This window comes from Salvelinus sp. IW2-2015, linkage group LG6.1 (genome assembly GCF_002910315.2).
Source record: "Salvelinus sp. IW2-2015 linkage group LG6.1, ASM291031v2, whole genome shotgun sequence".
NCBI classification, from domain to species: Eukaryota; Metazoa; Chordata; class Actinopteri; order Salmoniformes; family Salmonidae; genus Salvelinus; species Salvelinus sp. IW2-2015.
Genome location: NC_036845.1, coordinates 21197318 through 21220557, shown reverse-complemented (window position 1 = coordinate 21220557; position 23240 = coordinate 21197318). Strand labels below are relative to the sequence as shown.

General features: G+C 44.1%; 1 pseudogene; it reads left to right on the top strand.

Moving 5' to 3' along the window:
- Positions 1-16329: 16329 nt before the first annotated feature.
- Positions 16330-23240, top strand: part of LOC111964703 (kelch-like protein 32) — a 13478-nt pseudogene continuing 6567 nt past the window's right edge.

The following is a 23240-nucleotide window of genomic DNA, read 5'->3' as shown; positions in this document are numbered from 1 at the left end:
CCTGGCGGCTTGTTGGACTTTCTTTGCCCTGAAGCCTTCTTCACAAAATTGAACGCTCTCCTATGGAAGTTCTTGATGATCCGATAAATGGTTTGAGATTAGGTGCAAATCTACTGGCAGCAATATCCTTGCATGTGAAGCCCTTTTTGAAGCTTCCAGTCTGTTATTCAACTCAATCAGCATGAACAGAGTGATCTCCAGCCTTGTCTCGTCAACACCACACTGTGTAACGAGAGAATCATCTGACATGATGTCAGCTGGTCTTTTGTGGCAGGGCTGAAATGCAGTAATAAATGTTTTGGGGATTCAGTTAATTCGCATGGCAAAGAGGGACATTCAATTAATTGCAATTCATCTGATACTCTTCATAAACATTCTGGAGTAATATGCAAATTGCATCATACAAACTGAGGCAGCAGACTTCGTGAAATTAATATTTGTGTCATTCTAAAACTTTTGGCCACGACTGTTGTAAATAGATTATACAAGTGGTTAGGCATTTTGAACTCACAAATGTTTCTTAAAAGACTAGAATAGAAGTAGTCCATTTCTCTACAATCATGAACGACTATCATGCATGTTGTTGATGTTAGTTAAGGGCAAGGGCATGCTGCTTTTGTTTTGCGCTAGCTGCAGTTTGCCAGGTCTTCTTTGCTGCACCTGACCGCATTACCGGATAGTAATTGTGGTAACTTACAAGATTACCAACAGGCCATTTCGATGTTCATTGCTTTAACTTGCAAACTACAAAAATAAGCGGTAACAGCCAGTACAAAACAGTAAAAAACGGGAGAGGCGATATACCCAACTCAACATTAGGTACTGTCCTGTTAATGCTAGTGCCAACTCTGGGTGATGACATCACAGCAGGGTAAAAGCAATGTCAAAATAAACATGCTCCCATGAATAGTAATACTAACTATACTTCATTAAGTACACTACTATTAGTGGAATTATTTATATTGTGTCCACACGATAACACTGCTCTTTACAAGTAATATGGCTCTGAATATATACAGTTGAAGTTGGAGTTTACATACACTTAGGTTGGAGTCATTAAAACTCATTTTTCAACCACTCCACACATTTCTTGTTAACAACTATAGTTTTGGAAGTCGGTTAGGACAACTATTTGTGAATGACACAAGTAAATTTTCCAACAATTTGTTTTACAACAGATTATTTCACTTATAATTCACTGTATCACAATTCACAGTGGGTCGAAGTTTACATACACTAAGTTGACTGTGCTTTAAACAGCTTGGAAAATTCCAGAAAAATTATGTCATGGCTTTAGAAGCTTATGATGGGCAATTGACATAATTTGGAGTCAATTGGAGGTGTACCTTGGGATGTATTTCAAGGCCTACCTTCAAACTCAGTGTCTCTTGCTTGACATCATGGGAAAATCAAAAGATAGATGTTATATTCCTTGTATTCCTACTGCTGTATCATCGAAGGTGCTTGTAAAGTGAGTCTCAGAAATGTCTAATACTGAATATTAATATTATCTAAGATTAGCTTGTGCACAAATTTCATGAGCTTTGTTTGAGGTACATACAGTGGGGCAAAAAAGTATTTAGTCAGCCCACCATTGTGCAAGTTCTCCCACTTAAAAAATGAGAGAAGGCCTGTAATTTTCCATCATAGGTTACACTTCAACTATGACAGAAAATGAGAAAAATAAATCCAGAATCACATTGTAGGATTTTTAATGAATTTATTTGCAAATTATGGTGGAAAATAAGTTTTTTTTTTTTTTTTTTTTTTTTTTTTTTTTCACCTTTATTTAACAGGTAGGCTAGTTTGAGAACAAGTTCTCATTTGCAACTGCGACCTGGCCAAGATAAACATAGCAGTGAGAACAGACAACACAGAGTTACACATGGAGTAAACAATAAACAAGTCATACATGGTAGAAAAAAGAGAATCTATATCACAATGTGGTGCAAAAAGGCATGAGGTAGGAATAAATCGAATAATTACAATTTAGCAGATTAAACACTGGAGTGATAAATCATCAGATGATCATGTGCAAGAAGAGATATTGGTACTGGTGTGCAAAAGAGCAGAAAAGTAAATAATAGAAAGCAGTATGGGGGTGAGGTAGGTAAATTGGGTGGGTAAGTTTTTACAGATGGACTATGTACACTGCAGCGATCGGTTAGCTGCTCGGATAGCAGATTTTTAAAGTTTGTTTGAGGGAGATAAAAGTCTCCAACTTCAGAGATTTTTGCAATTCGTTCCAGTCGCAGGCAGCAGAAGAACTGAAGGAAAGGCGTCCAAATGAGGTTTTAGCTTTAGGGATGAATCAGTGAGATACCCTGCTGGAGCGCGTGCTGCGGGTGGGATGTAGCATCGTGACCAGTGAAACTGAGATAAGGCGGCACTTTACTAGCATAGCTTGTAGATGAACCTGGAGCCAGTGGGTCTGACGACGGAACATGTAGCGAGGCCAGCCGACTAGGGGCATACAGGTCGCAGTGGTGGGTTCGTATAAGGTGGCTTAAGTAACAAAACGATGGCACTGTGATAAACTGCATCCAGTTTTGCTGAGTAGAGTGTTGGAAGCTATTTTGTAGATGACATCGCGAAGTCGAGGATCGGCAGGATAGTCAGTGTTTACTAGGGTAGTTTGGCGGTGAGTGAAGGAGGCTTTGTTGCGGATAGAAAGCCGATTCTTGATTTGATTTTGGATTGGAGAATGTTTTGATATGAGTTGGAAGGAGAGTTTGCAAAGGTCTAGCCATACCGTCTCCTAAAGTTGATTCAGCTGCGGGATCGGGGCACCACCAGTACATAGCTTGCTCAGGAATGGCAGCAGGCAGGTGTGAGTGCATCTGCACGCACAGTGAGGCGAAGACTTTTGGAGGATGGCCTGGTGTCAAGAAGGGTAGCAAAGAAGCGACTTCTCTCCAGGAAAAACATCAGGGACAGACTGATATTATGCAAAAGGTACAGGGATTGGACTGCTGAGGACTGGGGTAAAGTAATTTTCTCTGAACAAAACATCGATATTTTGGGTCCATGGCCAGGAAACTCCCCAGACCTTAATCACATTGAGAAGGTCTTGAAAAAGAAGGGTCAACAACTGCAAATATTGACTCTTTGCATCAACTTCATGTAATTGTCAATAAAAGCCTTTGAAATGCTTGTAATTATACTTCAGTATTCCATAGTAACATCTGACAAACATATCTCAAGACACTGAAGCAGCAAACTTTGTGGAAATTAATATTTGTCATTCTCCAAACTTTTGGCCACGACTGTACACTTCAAACAGATTTGCTTGCATTCGGAAAGCATTTGTTACATTACAGCCTTATTCTAAAATTGATTAAATCATTTCGCCCCCCCTCGTCAATCTACACACAATGCCCCATAATGACAAAGCAAATGATTGCTAATTTATAAAAWWTTTWAAACTGAAATATCACATTTACATAAGTATTCAGATCCTTTACTCAGTACTTTGTTGAAGCACCTTTGCCAGTGATTACAGCCTCAAATCTTCTTGGGTATGACGCGACAAGCTTAGTACACCTGTATTTGGGGAGTTCCTCCCATTCTTCTCATCAGGTCCTCTCAAGCTCTGTCAGGTTGGATAGTGAGCGTTGCTGCACAGCTATTTTCAGGTCTCTCCAGAGATGTTCGATCGTGTTTAAGTCCAGGCTCTGGCTGGGCCACTCAAGGACATTCAGAGACTTGTCCCGAAGCCACTCCTGCGTTGTCTTAACTGTGTGCTTAGGGTCGTTGTCCTGTTGGAAGGTGAACCTTCACCCCAGTCTGAGGTCCTGAGTTCTCTGGAGCAGGTTTTCATCAATGATCTCTCTCTGTACTTTTCTCCGTTCATCTTTGCCTTGATCCTGACTACTCTCCCAGTCCCTGCCGCTGAAAAGCATCCTCACAGCATGATTCCGCCACCACCATGCTTCACCGTAGGGAGGGTGCCAGGTTTCCTCCAGATGTGACACTTGGAATTCAGGCCAAAGAGCTCAATCTTGGTTTCATCAGACCAGAGAATCTTGTTTCTCATGGTCTGAGTCCTTAAACGTTAGTAAAACCAAATGCATTCTTTTCAACCATTCGCTGCCCGCACCCGCCCGCACTAGCATCACTACCCTGGACGCTTCTGACCTAGAATAGGTGGTCAACTACAAATACCCAGGTGTCTGGGTAGACTGTAAACTCTCCTTCCAGACTCATATTAAACATCTCCAATCCAAAATTAAATCTAGAAACGGCTTTCTATTTCGCAACAAAGCCTCCTTCACTCACACCGCCAAACTTACCCTAGTAAAACTGACTATCCTACCGATCCTCGACTTTGGCGATGTCAACTACAAAATAGCTTCCAATACTCTACTCAGCAAACTGGATGCAGTCTATCACAGTGCCATCCGTTTTGTTACCAAAGCCCCTTATACCACCCACCACTGAGACCTGTATGCTCTAGTCGGCTGGCCCTCGCTACATATTCGTCGCCAGACCCACTGGCTCCAGGCCATCTTTAAGTCTATGCTAGGTAAAGCTCCGCCTTATCTCAGCTCACTGGTCACGATAACAACACCCACCCGTAGCACGCGCTCCAGCAGGTATATCTCACTGGTCATCCCCAAAGCCAACACCTACTTTGGCCACCTTTCCTTCCAGTTCTCTGCTGCCAATGACTGGAACAAATGGCAAAAATCGCTGAAGCTGGAGACTTATATTTCCCTCACTAACTTTAAACATCAGCTATCTGAGCAGCTTGCCGATCGCTGCAGCTGTACATAGTCCATCTGTAAATAGCCCAGCCAATCTACCTACCTCATCCCCATATTGTTTTTATTTACTTTTCTACTCTTTTGCACACCAGTATCTCTACTTGCACATCATCATCTGCTCATTTATCACTCCAGTGTTAATCTGCTAAATTGTAATTACTTCGCTACTATGGCCTATTTATTGCCTACCTCCTCACTCCATTTGCACACACTGTATATAGACTTTCTTTTCTTCTATTGTGTTGTTGACTGTATGCTTCTTTATTCCATGTGTAACTGTGTGTTGTTCTTTGTGTCGCTTTGCTTTATCTTGGCCAGGTCGCAGTTGTAAATGAGAACTTGTTCTCAACTAGCTTACCTGGTTAAATAAAGGTGAAATAAATTATTATTTTTTTTGCTTCATTCCATTCATTTAACCTGAAGTGCCTTGCAGTTTCAAGTGGACTTTCAGTCTGCTTTGTATTAGGGGTTAGCAGTTAATTGATCCAAATGGATTGATTGAAATATGCCTTATCTGTTTCTCTTTCCAGGCTAATGCAGGAAGTAACTGCAGCCCTCAGGAATCACAGAATACTGTTCCACCTCTTCTCTCCTTCTCTGGGAGCATGCCATCTGAACCTTGCGTCAGGTAAATCTGTAAGCTGGTGAATCCGCACACACACACACACACACACACACACACACACACACACACACACACACACACACACACACACACACACACACACACACACACACACACACACACACACACACACACACACACAACAGTGAATCACACACACAGCCCACTAATGTTTCCAGCTTTTGTAATCGGGTATGACTCATTTTGCTCTTAGAGTTTGCAATGCCATCTGCAATTAACTGTAGTATATGTGGTGAGCTAACTAACCTCTGCCCAGCCTTGGTTGGCATTGCTGATCTGAGCTTTGGTGGGGCAGCATGTTTGCAAGGTGTGTTGGTAGTCAACCCCTCCTCTCCACACACATACTTCTGCCTGTCATATTGTAATACCGACTTCAGCCTGTGGTGACCTGTCCCTCATTCCGGGTATTACTCTCAGGGCCACACACACTGCAGTAGAGGACAGGCTGTTCCTCAGGGCCTTGTCCAGCCCGGACAGAGAGTTAGGGAGAGCAGCCCGTTGACAATCTTGAACTACAGCTGCTGGGCCTTAGAGGTGGCCAGCAGGGGTTCCAGTGCTTTACACGAAACCTGAGAATACACACAAACACACACACACACACACACACACACACACACACACACACACACACACACACACACACACACACACACACACACACACACACACACACACACACACACACACATACAAAAGACTTGTGTTCACATACTATTGAAGTGGACAGACCAAACTGCAGACAGGCAGAAAAAAGGACTGACAGCTAGTAATAATAAACAGACTAGACTAATAAAATATAAACAGCTGAACTAATAAATAATAAAAGCTGGACTAATAAACAGACAAATATGAAATGGACAGATAGACAGCTAGGGGAACAAGAGACACAGAGCAGGAGATGCAGCAGGTAGCCTAGCGGTTAAGAGTGTTGGGCCAGTAACGAAAAGTCGCTGGTTTGAATCCCTGACTTGAATAGGTGAAAAATCTGTCCATGATTACCTGAGCAAGGCACTTAACCCTAATTGCTCCTGTAAGTCGCTCTGGATAAGAGCATCTGCTAAATGACTCAAATGAGATGAGCAGAGAGACAGAGATTTTCCCACAGCCTTGACTGATATCTCTCCCTCACTCTCTCTCCCCCATTCCTTCCTTCCCTCTGTCCCTCCCTCCCTACCTCGCAGTGGGCAGGAGCTGGTAACAGACCAGAGGCTATGCCAGTCCAAGTCTCACCAGGACTCCGTCCTCTCCGCCCTCAACCAGCAGAGGAAGGATGGCCTACTCTGTGATGTCACCCTGGTCGCCGGCGACCAGAAGTTCCACGCCCATAAAGCAGTGCTGGCGGCGTGCAGCGATTACTTCCGGGTGAGTTTGGAGGACTGGGGAGGACACTACACTCTTAGAAAAAAATAGTTATTCAGCTGTCCTCATAGGAGAACCCTTTAGCTGCTAGGTAGAACCCGTTTGGGTTCCATGTAGAACCCTTTCCACAGAGGGTTCTACATGGAACCCAAAATAGTTCTACTTGCAATCAAAAAGTATTCTACCTAGAACCAAAAAGGGTTCTCCTATGGGTACAGCCAAATAACTCTTTTGGAACCCTTTTTTCTAAGAGTGTAGTTTGAAGTTGTATTGCCACGTGCACAAGTACAGTGAAATGCCTTATTGCTTCTCTTTCCCAACAATGCAATAATCAATATCACTATTACTAATAAAGTGAAGTAGAACAAAAACACACGAGAAATAGAAATATTAAGAACAGGAGAAAGTAAGTAAGCAATATACAGGGTCAGTTCCAGGGTCAGTGCCAATACCATACAATGTGCAGGGATACTGAAGTGCTTAGGAGTAGATATGTATAGGGTGTAAGGTGATTAGACATCAGAATATATGATTTTATTTATTTWTATTTTTATTTCACCTTTATTTAACCAGGTAGGCCAGTTGAGAACAAGTTCTCATTTACAACTGCGACCTGGCCAAGTTCTGTGGAGGTCGTAGCAGGATTTCTTGTCATCAGCCGTAGTCTCTGGGTGGCTGCGATAGACCTGTGTGTGGTAGCACTGTCCTTTTAGTTTAGCTGCAACCTTGGTGTTAATCCAGGGCTTTTGATTGGGGAAGCAGCTAACCTTCACTGCGGGGACAACATCGGTGATGCATTTCCTAACGAAGCCGGTCGCGGAGGTGGTTCGCTTGTCGACGCTATCAGCGGAGTCCCGGTACAGGACGTTTTAAGTGCCAGCTTGTTGTTTTTCTTGTCCTGAGGTGGAATATATACAGCAGTCATGATGACAGCTGAAAATCTATCTCATGAAATAGAAGGGTCGACATTTGACCATCAGGTATTCCAAGACGGGTGAACAATGAGTCAAGACTTCCACTGGGCTAGAGCCAGCACAACATTTGCTGTTGATGAAGAGTCATACCCCTCCCCTTCTAGGATTTCTCTGAATCCAATGTCCTGTTCGCTTGGTGAATGGAGAATCCGTCCAGTTGGATAGCCATGGGGGGGGGGGGGGGGTGTATCTTTTCCGAAAGCCATGTTTCAGAAAAGCAGAGAATATTGCAGTTATGAGAGTCCTGTTGATATCAAATTCACGATTGGAGGTCATCCATCTTATTATCAAGTGTCTGGCCAATAAAATGGAGGGAAGAGGTGGCCGGTTATCCCTTCACCTTAATCTTGCCAGGGCTCCCCCTCTCCTGCAATCTTTGCCTGCGTTTCYTCTTGGGTAGCCCAGGGCAGATGAGTCGAAGTTGAAGCCGGAATTMAGGTTTAGTAACTGCCGATCTGATGTTCAAACGTTCTTGTCGATCATAAGAACTGATAGTGGATACATTTCATCCAAAAAAGTCAAGGAAAACGCAAAAAGAAGCAAAGTTGGGTCAGAGCTCGAAAGACGGCCGCCTTACAGTATGATGCCATCTTCTGTGCCAGAATGTAATGTCAGTGTAATGTGCACATCTGCCTGCGGAGGACATGGAACCTATACAGTACAGTCCGCATGCACAGTATATCTACACAGTATATCTGCACAGTATATCTGCACATACACTATATATACAAAAGTATGTGSACACCCCTTCAAATTAGTGGATTCGGCTATTTCAGCCACCCCCGTTGCTGACAGGTCTAAAATCGAGCACACAGCCATGCAATCTCCATAGACAGACATTTGCAGTAGAATGGCCTTACTGAAGAGCTCAGTGACGTTCAACTTGGCACCGTCATAGGACACCACCTTTCCAACAAGTCAGTTCGTCAAATGTCTGCCCTGCTTGAGCCTTCCCGGTCAACTGTAAGTTCTGTTATTGTGAAATGGAAATGTCTAGGCACACGCTCAGCCGCGAAGTGGTAGGCCACACAAGCTCGCAGAACGAGACCGCCAAGGTGTCCACATACTAATGGTCATGTAGTGTATATTAGTCAGTAATCAAGCAAACCAGCTTCATGAGGAAGTCACTAAGGTAGTCAGCTAATCAGTTGTTTTGTGACAAGGCAAGTGTGGTATACAGAAGATAGCCCTATTTGGTAAAAGACCAAGTCCATATAATGACAAGAATAGCTCAAATAAGCAAAGAGAAATGACAGTCAGTCAATGAAATGACAAGGTCAGTCAACACGGAAAATTCCAAGAACTGAAGTTTCTTCAAGTGCAGTTGTAAAAACCATCTTGCGCATTGATGAAACTGGCTCTCATGACAACCACCGGAGGAAAGGAAGACCCAGAGTTACCTCTGCTGCAGAGGATAAGTTCATTAGAGTTAAAACTACACCTCACATTGCAGCCCAAATAAATGCTTCACAGAGTTCAATTAACAGACACATCTCAACATCAACTGTTCAGAGGGGACTGTGTGAATCAGGCCTTCATGGTCAAATTGCTGCATAGAAACCACGACTAAAAGACACCAATAAAAAGAAGAAACTTGCTTGGGCCAAGAAACATGAGCAATGGACATTAGACCGGTGACTACTTTGAAGAATATAAAATATATTTTGATTTGTTTAGAACTTTTTTGGTTACTACATGATTCCATATGTGTTATTTAATAGTTTTGAAGTCTTCACTATTATTCTACAATGTTAAAACAAAGAAACCCTGGAATGAGTAGGTGTGTCCAAACTTTTGACTGGTACTGTATCTTTTTGAAATGATCTGAGAAGAACAACAATGCATTGGCAGGGCAATTCAAGCAAAGCCAATATGCAGTGATAATGTTTTGGGCCTATAGCCTACTGCACAAACCTCATGACTAGAGAACTGTTTTTAATAGATTCATGTTAAATCACATTTGCCGTTTCATTTACAGGAGCAATTAGGGTTAAGTGCCTTGCTCAAGGGAACATGGACAGATTTTTCACCTATTCAAGTCAGGGATTCAAACCAGCGACTTTTCGTTACTGGCCCAACACTCTTAACCGCTAGGCTACCTGCTGCGTCTCCTGCTCTGTGTCTCTTGTTCTCCTAGCTGTCTATCTGTCCAAGTGAAAATCTCAATTCCAAATGTGAAAAGCTTAGGTTTGACCGCGTTTAGTTGTTTGGTCAATAGGCTGTTGGTCGACCGAGATTTATTTAGTCTAGCAGTCACTGGTTATGTTTTTTCATGATGCACCTGTCTGATTCGCACATGTCTCAGTGGACTACTCCATTGCGGAGGCCACAGGGATGGCGCAGTCCATCACTCTAAGACGCGTGTGGTTAGATTATAAATGGTGCAACACTAATAAATCTAATACTATTTTAGAACATGCGCTTTCTCCCGTGGTGGATATGGTCGCTGTCCGCGGTTCTGAAACATAATATTCAGTGCGCCTTAGAATTTGCACCTTTCCCCATGTTGCTATGTGCATAATAGCAGAAACAGCCCTTGCCTTAAACTCTATTCGTATGGGTTTAGTTTTCCTGGGGGTGGTCGGGTAATGTAATCATGTCACATTATGTGCACAAGCGCAAAACACCACATCTGTCATTTTTTTTTGTCAACAATAACTGATTCGATAAATTGAACGAAGTGCATAGCCTGTATATGAAGAGCCTACATGTATCAACTTTCACAGTGAATGCTATGTTTTGTCCGTATGAATTGAATAATGCATCAGTAAAAAATATAGCGCCTATTTAATATCGTAATGAATATGCTGTTAATAGATCGCAAAGCAGCATACAACCGACTTAAACGTTTGGAAATGATAAGTTCACTTTCGCATCCATAGCCTTAAAAAGCATCTCAAGTGCAAGTGCACTGTTTAGCTCACATCTGAAGGCTGGGGGGGCATTTAGGACGTCTACTGGGGATCGCTAAAATATCCTAAGGATTATCACACTTCCTCAACTCAAATATTTAGGCGACACTATACCAAAGATGGTTTAGAAACTTGGGAACCAAGCTCGATTGATCAGTGTAGCTCTGTTGTCGCCTGGACTTGTCGAAATATCTTCGTATAGTAAGTAGCCTTGTGTAACCACCATCGAGCTGTAGGCCTAAGAGTGTGTCCTAGACTAAATACCCTAACTTACTTAGGCCTATTTTTCAATATATAGGCTACTGTATTAATCAATCAGTCATTCATTTGTTCATGCCATCACACAGCATATGAGACATTCATGCTTTGAAACGCAATCAAGCATTTTAGTTTTAAAATGAATAACAAAGGGAGCTTTGAATAGTTAGCCTAAGCAATAAATACATTGCAATTCACGAATGCATGCCACTGTTTTCAGTCTACTGTATTAAAGCCYCACATCTACCCAGGCCGTGAGCAGAGCAACAGGCCCAACCCCCACTAATACACCCGCCCAAGCCCCATCCTGCGGCCTAAGAGATATGTATCAGATGCTCACCATGCTCTACACCTACTGTAATGGTCCGAGCCTAAACCACATGAAAACAACACTAGACAATATGGAACACAAAGCTTTTACAATCACATCCTGGAATACACAAGGTCTGAGGTCATCTGCTGTTGGCCTAAAGAGCAGGAGCCCAGAATTCCTCAAAGAAATTGGAATTGCAGACACTGTCATCCTACAAGAAACATGGTATTTTACATCTGGCTAGATATTAATAAGGAATGATCTCAACAGAGAAAAATCTCCTCGTGCTACCTAAACTCCTCTCCTCTCTAAACGTCCTCTCCCTGTCAACTTCGTTTATTTTCAGCAAACTTAACATGTGTAAATATTTGTATGAACATAACAAGATTCAACAACTGAGACATAAACTGAACAAGTTCCACAGACATGTGACTAACAGAAATTGAATAATGTGTCCCTGAAGGGGGAGTCAAAAAGTAACAGTCAGTATCTGGTGTGGCCACCAGCTGCATTAAGTACTGCAGTGCATCTCCTCCTCATGGACTACACCAGATTTGCCAGTTCTTGATGTGAGATGTTACCCCACTCTTCCACCAAGGCACCTGCAAGTTCCCCGACATTTCTGGGGGGAATAGCCCTAGCCCTCCGATCCAACAGGTCCCAGACGTGCTCAATGGGATTGAGATCCGAGGACTTTGACATTCCTGTCTTGCAGGAAATCATGCACAGAACGAGCAGTACGTGCAGTATTGTCATGCTGGAGGGTCATGTCAGGATGAGCCTGCTGTAAGGGTACCACATGAGGGAGGAGGATGTCTTCCCTGTAACGCACAGCGTTGAGATTGCCTGCAAAGACAACAGGCTCAGTCCAATGATGCTTTGACACACCGCCCCAGACCATGACGGACCCTCCACCTCCAAATCGATCCCGCTCCAGAGTACAGGCATCGGTATAACGCTCATTCCTTCGACGATAAATGCAATAAATCCATTCCTGTCTGGTCCAGCGACGGTGGGTTTGTGCCCATAGGCGACGTTGTTGCTGGTGATGTCTGATGAGGACCTGCCTTACACAGGCATACAAGCCCTCAGTCCAGCCTCTCTTAGCCTATTGCAGACAGTCTGAGCACTGATGGAGAGATTGTGCGTTCCTGGTGTAACTCAGGCAGTTGTTGTTGCCATCCTGTAACTTCCCGCAGGTGTGATGTTTCGGATGTACCAATCCTGTGCAGGTGTTGTTACACGTGGTCTGCCACTGTGAGGACGATCAGCTGTCCGTCCTGTCTCCCTGTAGCGCTGTCTTAGGCGTCTCACAGTACGGACATTGCAATTCATTGCCCTGGCCACATCTGCAGTCCTCATGCGTCCTTGCAGCATGCCTAAGGCACGTTCACACAGATGAGCAGGGACCCTGGGCATCTTTCTTATGGTGTTTTTCAGAGTCAGTAGAAAGGCCTCTTTTGTGTCCTAACTTTTCATAACTGTGACCTTAATTGCCTACCATCTGTAAGCTGTTAGTGTCTTAATGACCGTTCCACAGGTGCATGTTCATTAATTGTTTATGGTTCATTGAACAAGCATGGGAAACAGTGTTTAAACCCTTTACAATGAAGATCTGTGAAGTTATTTGGATTTTTACGAATTATCTTTGAAAGACAGGGTCCTGAAAAAGGGACGTTTCTTTTTTTGCTGAGTTTATATACCCCAAATGAATCCCCATACTTTAACTATGACAGCTTCTCATCCTAGAGGGGGAGATAAAATATTTTCAGGCCCAGGGACATGAACTAGTCTGTGGTGACCTAAATGCCAGAACTGGACAAGAACCTTACACCCTCAACACACAGGGGGACAAACACCTACCTGGAGGTGACAGCATTCCCTCCCCCATATTCCCCCCTAGACATAACTACGACAACATAACCAACAAAAACGGGTCACAACTCTTGCAGCTCTGTTGGACGCTGGGTATGTACATAGTCAATGGTAGGCTTCGAGGGGACTCCTATGTTAGGTACACATATAGCTCATCTCTTGGCAGTGGTAATGTAGACTACTTTATCACTGACCTCAACCCAGAGTCTCTTGGAGCGTTCACAGTCAGTCCACTGACACCCCTATCAGATCACAGCAAAATCACACTCTACTTGAACAGAGCTTTGCTCAATCATGAGGCATCAAAGCCAAATGAACTGAATAATATTAAGAAATGCTATAGATGGAAGGAAAGTTAGGCAACAACAAATGCAATCCATTCTAGACAATTACCTGGACAAAGGTGTAAACTTGGCAGTAGAAAAATCTGAACAGTATATTTGACCTTTCAGATTCCTTATCAAATCTAAAAATGTCAAGCAGACAACCTAAGAAAATTAACAACAATGACAAGTGGTTTGATGAAGAATGCAAAAACCTAAAAAGAAATTGAGAAACCTATCCAACCAAAACATAGATACCCAGTAAACCTCAACCTATGCCTTCCCTATGGTGAATCACTAAAACAATACAGAAATACACTACGGAAAAAGAAGGAACAGCACGTCAGAAATCAGATCAATGTAATTGAAGAGTCCATAGAATCTAACCACCTCTGAGAAAATTGTAAAACTCTAAACAAACAATAACACAAAGAGTTATCTATCCAGAACGGAGATGTATGGATAAACCACTTCTCCAATCTTTTTGGGTCTATAACAAAGAACAAACAGCAAAAACATATACATGAACAAATACAAATCTTAGAATCAACTATTAAAGACTACCAGAACCCACTGGATTTTCCAATTATCTTGAATGAACTACAGGACAAAATAAAAACCCTCCAACCCAAAAAGGCCTGTGGGGTTGATGGTATCCTTTATGAAATGATAAAACATACAGACCACAAATTCCAGTTGGCTATACTTATCTCTTTATCACCATCCTTAGCTCTGGTATCTTCCCCAATATTTGGAACCAAGGACTGATCACCCCAATCCACAAAAGTGGAGACAGATTTGATCCCAATAACTTCCGTGGGATATGCGTCAACCTTGGGGAAATCCTCTGCATTTCATTAACAGCAGACTCCTACATTTCCTCAGTAAAAACAATGTACTGAGCAAATGTCAAATTGGCTTTTTACCAAATTACCGTAAGACAGACCACGTATTCACCCTGCACACCCCAATTGACAAACAAACCAAAACAAAGGCAAGTCTTCTCATGCTTTGTTGATTTCAAAAAAGCTTTTGACTCAATATGTCAGGAGGGCCTGCTATACAAATTGATGGTAGTGTTGGGGGAAAAACATACAACATTATAAAATCCATGTACACAAACAGCAGGTGTGAGGTTAAAATTGGCAAAAAAATTACATTTCTTTCCACAGGGCCGGGGGATGAGACAGGGATGCAGCTTAAGCCCCACCATCTTCAACATATATATCAACGAATTGGTGAGGGCACTAGAACAGTCTGCACCACCTGGCCTCACCCTACTACAATCTGAAGTCAAATGTCTACTGTTTGCTGATGATCTGGTGCTTCTGTCCCCAACCAAGGAGGGCCTACAGCAGCACCTAGATCTTCTGCACAGATTTTGTCAGACCTGGGTCCTGACAGTACATCTCAGTAAGACAAAAATAATAATTGTCTTCCAAAAAAAGTCCAGTTCCCAGGACCACGAATACAAATTCCATCTAGACACCGTTGCCAAAAAACTATACATACCTTGGCCTAAACATCAGCGCCACAGGTAACTTCCACAAAGCTGTAAACACTGAGAGACAAGGCAAGAAGATCTGACACATTTATTGTTCACAATTACTCTGAATAAAGTAATTGGTTGTCCCAATCCCTTATAGAGTAGACACTGAGTTAGCTATGGAAACACAATTTACCTAGAACAACACTAGTGCTTACACCCCAAAAAGACTAGTCCTAATGAAAAAAAGGCCAGGATCCTCTGCTCTGAGGTTGTTGTGGTGAGTGGTGTGACTGTAGCCTGGTCCCAGATCTGTTTGTGCTATCATGTCAACTCTGCATGACAAGGTGTGGCATGAAGGCACAAACAGATTGGTACCTAGGCTAGTGTGATTTAGGAGTCCTTGATTATTTTACTTAAAGACATGACTAATCCATCACCCTGCCACTTCCCATGTTCCTCCACCCTGATCAATGGCTCTGCCATCATCTCATACTGTGACACCAATCAATTGCTTTGATTGGGGAGCACCCGGCATCAGGCACAGCAGGCTTAGGGCCAGGCAGCTGCTCTCTCTGGGGCTTTGATTTCACTTTGTTTGTGTGTGTGTGTGTGTGTGCATTAATGGAGTGTTTCCCAGAAAAAGATCAGGACCAGGAAGTAACCAGTCTGTGTGTCAGATAGTGATAAATATAGCTTTTAAGATGGGTGTCAAAGAAACACATGATCTCTATGTCCAATGAACTCTATGAAGAGGCCAAGAGTGAGCTTGCAACTGGAGGGTAGTTGCTGTGTGAAATCACATGGTAGTACTTGGGGGGGGGGGGGGGTTGTTTGTTTGTTTGTTTGTTTGTTTGTGTGTGCTGATCAAGCAAAAATATGAACTTCTGTTCTCTCTAAGACAATGGGCAATAAAGTTTTTAAAAACATTTTTTTAAATTTGCCCGCGAAACAGACGGCTATATCGGTCCACTAATACAGGACTAGTAAAGACCCAGTGCACTATTTTTCGTATTTATTATTATGATATTTCAGGGGGTGCCTACTTCCCGTATCTATGAGGCCATATACAGTTGTTTTTGTAATTCAACTATGCTGTAGCCTCTTTATAGATCAGGTTTGCTGTGCCTCTGTCTGAGGTCTCCTCTCTCTGTCTCTGTCTCTGTCTCTGTCTTTCGCTCTCTCTCTGTCTCTCTCTCTCTGTCTCTCCGTCTGTCCTGTCTGTCTGTCTGTCTGTCTGTCTGTCTGTCTCTGTCTCTGTCTGCTGTCCTGTCTCTGTCCTGTCTTCTCTGTCTCTCTCTCTCTCTCTGTCCTCTCTCTCTCTGTCTCCTCTCTCTCTGTCCTCTCTCTCTGTATCTCTCTCCTCTGTCTCTCCCTCTGTATCTCTCTCTGTCTCTCTCTCTGTCTCTCGTCTCTCTCTCTGTCCTGTTCTGTGTGTGTGTTCTCAGGCCATGTTCAGTCTGTGCATGGTGGGAGTGGAGGCAGATGAGGTGACGCTTCAGGGAGTGACAAGTGTGGGATGAAACATGCACTAGACTTCGCCTACACAGGACAGGTGAGTCTACAGTAGCACCTTCATCTACAGCTAGCCACCCACACATGTCCTCAAGTCACACACAGTACTGAACTGTACGCACAAACATATCTCACAAATATCCAGGCTAACACTAACTAAGAGTGATAATTTTCAGCTTTTCGTTAGCTGATTAAAGCGATAGCCCAGCCATACTCAACAGGCAGATCACAGTCCCGATACTTGACCCGTAGGGGCCCCCATTCATTTTGTTGAGTCACTCCGGTATCATAGGAACGCACATAAAACATGACAAAAGGTGTAGAATTGCAGAAATTTGCTTTAAATGCAGCGTTTTCTCTCCGCCAAGAAGAGGGGTGTGAGCAGTTTGGAGTCATATGAGTCGCGATGTGGCGGTTTGTTACTATGCTGATAAATGACAATTCCATCCGACCTTTGCCATCTAGTACATTTGTGTGACTGGACCCTCTAAATTAGTGGTGGAGTACTACACCTGCTACAACCTATGTATGGATGTGATATCTAACCTAGCCTGACTCTGCAGTATGCCAGTGATCCCCCCCCCCCCCTCTCTCTCTTGCTTTCTCTCTTGCCTCTCTCTCTTGCCTCTCTCTCTTCCCCCCCACCTTTCTCCCTCCTCTCTCTCTGCGGTGAGGAGTCAAGAGACCTATGCCCTGTGGCCCAGCAGTGAGAGGCTGGCTAGCTCGTAAATATCCTAATTGCATTTCCACAGTGGAATGAGCAGGGGAGTTGTGTCGATGTAGGTCAAGCCCGCTGCCGGTCCATTTCTTTCTGCTGAGATGATGAGACGTGAGCAATATGCTTATTTCAGTAAACAACCACACAGCTAGTTGCTGAAATCCACCAGCCACATGTCAGGGGCCATAAAGGTTAGCAGGCATGCTGTTGCTATATAGTCTACACTGAGAGGACCCACGCACGCACATTCGACATATCAGTCTGACTTTTTATTGGATGTTGCTCAAATCCTGTATTTACATGGCAATTACATGTAAATGTGATAGGTATCACAGTTGAGAGAAGAATAACTGTGCGAAAAACAATGTAAATAACACGCTAACTGCAAAGCAATGAGCCTTTTTTTAATGCATGTTTATAGACACTGAATATAAAGTGGACCAGCACATGTAGTCTATTGAAGAACATATAGCGTAAATAATGCCTCTCAAAGGCTTTCAGTGACACATGAGTGGAAGCACATTCGTATAAATGCTATTGCACACAAAAAACACGCCTGGCCTGAGACCACAGTCACACACCCACACACATGAATCAGCAGCATTATATAAAGTGACCACTGGTCCTGAGTGCTTCTGTCATTGAGTGCGTCCAGAATGGCACCCTATTCCATACATAGTGGACTACTTTGACCAGAACCCTATGGCACTATATAGGAATATGATGTAATTTGGACGGAACCTGTCTGTCTGGGGAGGTGAGTAGTGTGTAGGTGGACAGGAGTGGTCTCACTCAGGTCCCTCTCTCAGATAATACTGGAGCCAGGGGTGATTCAGGATGTTCTGTCGGCAGGAAGTCACCTTCAGCTGCTGGAGCTGCTCAGTCTCTGCTCACACTACCTCGTCCAGGTGAGATCAATATATATATATATACACACACACACACACACACACACACACACACACACACACACACACACACAACACAACACACTGCAATTTCTTGTGTATATGGAGGTCTACTCTCATATGTTCAAGTACTTCCTAACCACACAAGATCACACATTAAACACCCCTGTAGCACCAGAAAGAATCATTAGCATGGCAATGGGCAAACCGTTACATCACGTTATGGTAAACAGTGCTCTCATACACCATCTGTTGGTGAGAAAAATGGACACTGTTGCACACAATGATTTCACTGCACTGTCCCTGCAGACGTGCTCACTGTAAACACTGGTATTATACAATTAGATAGCAGTTAGATCACAGCTGAAGATGCAGAGAAAAGGCCCAGTTAAACATAAAATATAGATTTACAATGTTTTGTCTGTATGAAAGGCGAATTGAACAGGTTATTCCTGTGTGTTAGTTTTTGTTTGAGCTGAATACTCACGGAGCCATGCAGTATATTGTACATGGCTCTGCTTACTGCCAGCAGATGGCAGTCTTATTCCCCTCGCGATCTCCGATTTCTATCTCTTGCCTCCTCCTCCTGTCCCTCTCTCCCATACCTGTGATCTACTTGAATGACAATGTGGTCTCATTTCTGTAGATTCAGTGATATATAACTGCAGTTCAAAAAAATGTGGAACCCAGAGGTGTGTGCGCGTGAGGGATATTTAACTGTGTGTGTGTGTGTGTGTGTTGTGTGTGTGTGTGTGTGTGTGTGTGTGTGTGTGTGTGTGTGTGGTGGTGTGTGTGTGTGTGCGTTACTGGATGCATTAACTCAAACCCGACCCCCGCAACCGAGCACTCCGTTCTGCCACCTCTGGTCTCTTGGCCCTCCCATCCCTACAAGAGCTCAGCTCCTTTTCAAAGCTCTGCTCTGTCCTGGCACCTCAACGGTGGAACAGACTTCCACCTAACGTCAGGACAGCGGAGTCCCTGCCCATCTTCTGAAATATTTAGAAACACTTCCTCCTCAAAGAGTATCTTATATAAATCCCACGGCACCCCCCAAAACATGTATAGATAAATAAAAACCTAAACTTGTCTRTTCCTGCTACTTTATTGTGGGAAGATCACAGTCCCACGGCTGTGATATGTTGTTGTCTCGCCTAGCTATTCTAAGATGAATGCACTAATTGCAAGTCGCTCTGGATAAGAGCGTCTGCTAAATGACTAGCTGGGTTTCTCATCTCCACGACATGTACAGTTGAAGTCGGAAGTTTACATACACCTTAACCAAATACATTTAAAATCAGTTTTTCACAATTCCTGACATTTATTCCCTATCTTAGGTCAGTTAGAATCACCACTTTATTTTAAGAATGTGAAATTTCAGAATAATAGTAGAGAGAATGATTTATTTCAGCTTTTATTTCTTTCATCACTTTCCCAGTAGGTCAGAAGTTTACATACACTCAATTAGTATTTGGTAGCATTCCCTTTTAAATTGTTTAACTTGGGTCAAACGTTTTGGGTAGCCTTCCACAAGCTTCCACAATAAGTTGGGTGAATTTTGGTCCATTCCTCCTGACAGAGCTGGTGTAACTGAGTCAGGTTTGTAGGCCTCCTTGCTCGCACAGACTTTTTCAGTTCTGCCCACAAATTTTCTATGGGGTTGAGGTCAGGGCTTTGTGAATGCCACTCCAATACCTTGACTTTGTTGTCCTTAAGCCATTTTGCCACAACTTTGGAAGTATGCTTGGGGTCATTGTCCATTTGGAAGACCGATTTGCGACCAAGCTTTAACTTCCTGACTGATGTCTTGAGATGTTGCTTCAATATACCCAAATTATTTTCTTTCCTCATGATGCCATCTATTTTGTGAAGTGCACCAGTCCCTCCTGCAACAAAGCACCCCCATAACATGATGCTGTGCTTCACGATTGGGATGGTGTTCTTCGGCTTGCAAGCCTCCCCCTTTTTCCTCCACACATAACGATGGTCATTACGGCCAAACAGTTCTATTTTTGTTTCATCAGACCAGAGGACATTTCTCCAAAAAGTACGATCTTTGTACCCATTTGCAGTTGCAAACCGTAGTCTGGCTTTTTATGGAGGTTTTGGAGCAGTGGTTTCTTCCTTGCTGAGCGGCCTTTCAGGTCGATATAGGACTTGTTTGACTGTGGATATAGATACTTTTGTACCTGTTTCCTCCAGCATCTTCACAAGGTCTTTTGCTGTTCTGGGATTGATTTGCACTTTTCGCACCAGAGTACGTTCATCTCTAAGAGAAAGAACACGTCTGCTTCCTGAGCGGTATGACGGCTGCGTGGTCCCATGGTGTTTTATACTTGCGTACTATTGTTTGTACAGATGAACATGGTACCTTCAGGCATTTGGAAATTCCCCCAAGGATGAATCAGACTTGTGGAGGTCTACAATTTGTTTTCTGAGGTCTTGGCTGATTTCTTTTGATTTTTCCCATGATGTCAAGCAAAGAGGCACTGAGTTTGAAGGTAGGCCTTGAAATATATCCACAGGTACACCTCCAATTGACTCAAATGATGTCAATTAGCCTATCAGAAGCTTCTAAAGCCATGACATAATTGTCTGGAATTTTCCAAGCTGTTTAAAGGCACAGTCAACTTAGTGTATGTAAACTTCTGACCCACTGGAATTGTGATACAATTAATTAATAAGTGAAATAATCTGTCTGTTAATTTCTGGGGAAATTACTTGTGTCATGCACAAAGTAGTTGCCAAAACTATAGTTTGTTAACAAGAAATGTGTGGAGTGGTTGAAAAACGAGTTTTAATGACGCCAACCTAAATGTAAACTTCTGACAGTGACTCGATGTAGTCGGGAGGTCCGGTCAGCCCGCAGCCGCCGCTGCTCAATTCCATTGAGATGGTACACGTCGCGGCGTTGAGAAACTCTGCTACTAAATAACTCCAATGTAGATGTATTTACCTCATGAGTCTTTACCCGATGCCCATGTGTKCACAACAGGAGCTGAACAGTGTTAACTACCTGGACCTGTACCGTGTGTCTGATCTTTTCCACCTCCCTGCTCTGGAGGAGGCTGTGGTCAACTTCCTGGTAGAACACCTGTGTGAGCTGCAGCAGAGCCACCAGGAGGAGGTGCTGCTGCTCCCCTACCGCCTCCTCAGGGAGGTGCTGATGAGCGACCGCCTCACCTCCCTCAACGAAGAGGAGATCTGGCAGGTACACTGAACTGGCTCCTCAGTTCCTCAAATGCATGCACATATACAGGCACATGTACATATGCACACACGCGCACACACACACTCCCACGCACACTGTATATGCACACGATAAAATGCAGATCTTCCATACAGCCAGACCCACACAGACTTTGATATACTACAACACACAGGGTGTCATTAAACATCAACTGGTCAAATTTCCTTGCCTGCACCAAAATGCACTCTTTATATTTGTGTATAGGAGTGAATAGGAAAGGAAGGTGTATGTCTGTGTGTGTGTGTATATATGTATGAGGGATGGGTGAAGTGTCGAGGGGGGGGGGGCTATGCATTTTGACTGTTCATTTGCACCAATCAGGCCCCCCTCTCCCTTCTCCCCCCTCTCTGATTAGGCCCACCGCGGCTTCATCAGAGCCCCAATTCCCCAGCTGTCACTCCGGCCGCCCGTCTGATTGAAAACAATCAGGCCTCTGATGGCACAATTACCCTGACCCTTTAGCCAGGCGATGCCGCCATAATCAGACCCTGATTAGGCTGCTTTGGGCCTCCTTCACTCTGCCGAGAAGGTTAATTTGGGCATCCGCCCGAAAAAAAAGCGCGGGCGCCAATACACAGCCGATATAGTTTGCCCGTCAATCATAGTCACGCCGACTTCTCTCCGAGTCTCACGCTCTGGAAATCACATTTTCTTGGGTCTTTGTTTTTTCCCCCCCTTCTTCGCGCGTTTGCCTTTCTCTGGCTGCTCTCTCTCTTTCTGTCTCTCTCTTTCCGTCTCTCTCTTTGGGAAGGAGGGGAGAGAGGGGAAGTTGATTTATTCTCTGCCCCGAGGAAGTTCTCTGATCCAGTGTGACCTTCAGTCAGCCTTCCCGGAGCGCACACACCCCTCCGCCACTTCAGAGCTGGGAGGAGGGAGAGAGCGGGAAAGAGAGAGAGAGAGGAGGAGAGGGGGTGTAGATAGCAAAACCTAGAAGAGGACAAAGCAGAGAGTGAAAGGGGGGAGGGGGGGGGTGTAAATACTGTTGTGTTGGCATCATTTTAGGATGTTTTTAAGGAAGAAAGAGAAAAAAGGAGTGGCATTGACAGTAGCAGGACAATATATACAATGGATGTGTGAATATGTCTGTGTCTATGTAAATGRGTGTGTTGGTGTGCCGTTTGTGCAGAATGTGGTTTGAACGCATATACGAGCCAGTGTAATGTTTGAATAGGATTTCAGTGTGCATCCAGTGTGCCTGCGAGTCAGGAGGAGGCGCCGACAGTGAACCGCTCCAGCTCAGTAATCTTGCTGTGCTGTAATAAGTTCCCTGTCTCCGTACTGATTGTGTTAAAAGCCACTTTGTGTCCCTGATAATGGTATCAGTGATCTTCAGCCATCTCGCCCACATTCACGCGCCACCGCCGCAGCTAAACAGCCTCCGATTGCGCTCACTGTTCAATTAAATCCCCTCTCTGCTTCTCTCCTCTCCCGGTCCTCAACAAAAGAATGTACTGGTGGATATTTATGATGCTTGCACACAACACACTATTGTGTGTGTGTGTGCATTTGTATAAGTGTGTGTTCGTTTGTATAAGTGTGTTTGTGTATACGGTAACACACTCGTCTTGATCTTGCGACACTGCTCTGTAGGCATTTGGAATGCTAATAAGTATGAATCGCTTCCCTCTGTCTTCCTCTTCCCCCTCTCCTCTTTAGCTGGTGGTGTGCTGGTTAGAGCATGACTGTCGGTACCAGTACACAGAGGACCTGATACAGCACGTTCGTTATGGCCTTATGGATGTGGCCGCCCTGCACCACGTGGCACAGTGCCACCCGCTGGTCCAGTCCAGTGCCACCGCCGCCGCCCTAGTGGACGAGGCTCTAGAGTACCACCGTGCCACCTTCGCCCAACCCCTCCGCCAGACCGCCCACACCAAGCCCCGCTTCCAGTCTCTCACCCTCTACATCGCCGGCGGGCGCAAGCGCGAGGTGAGCCGCGT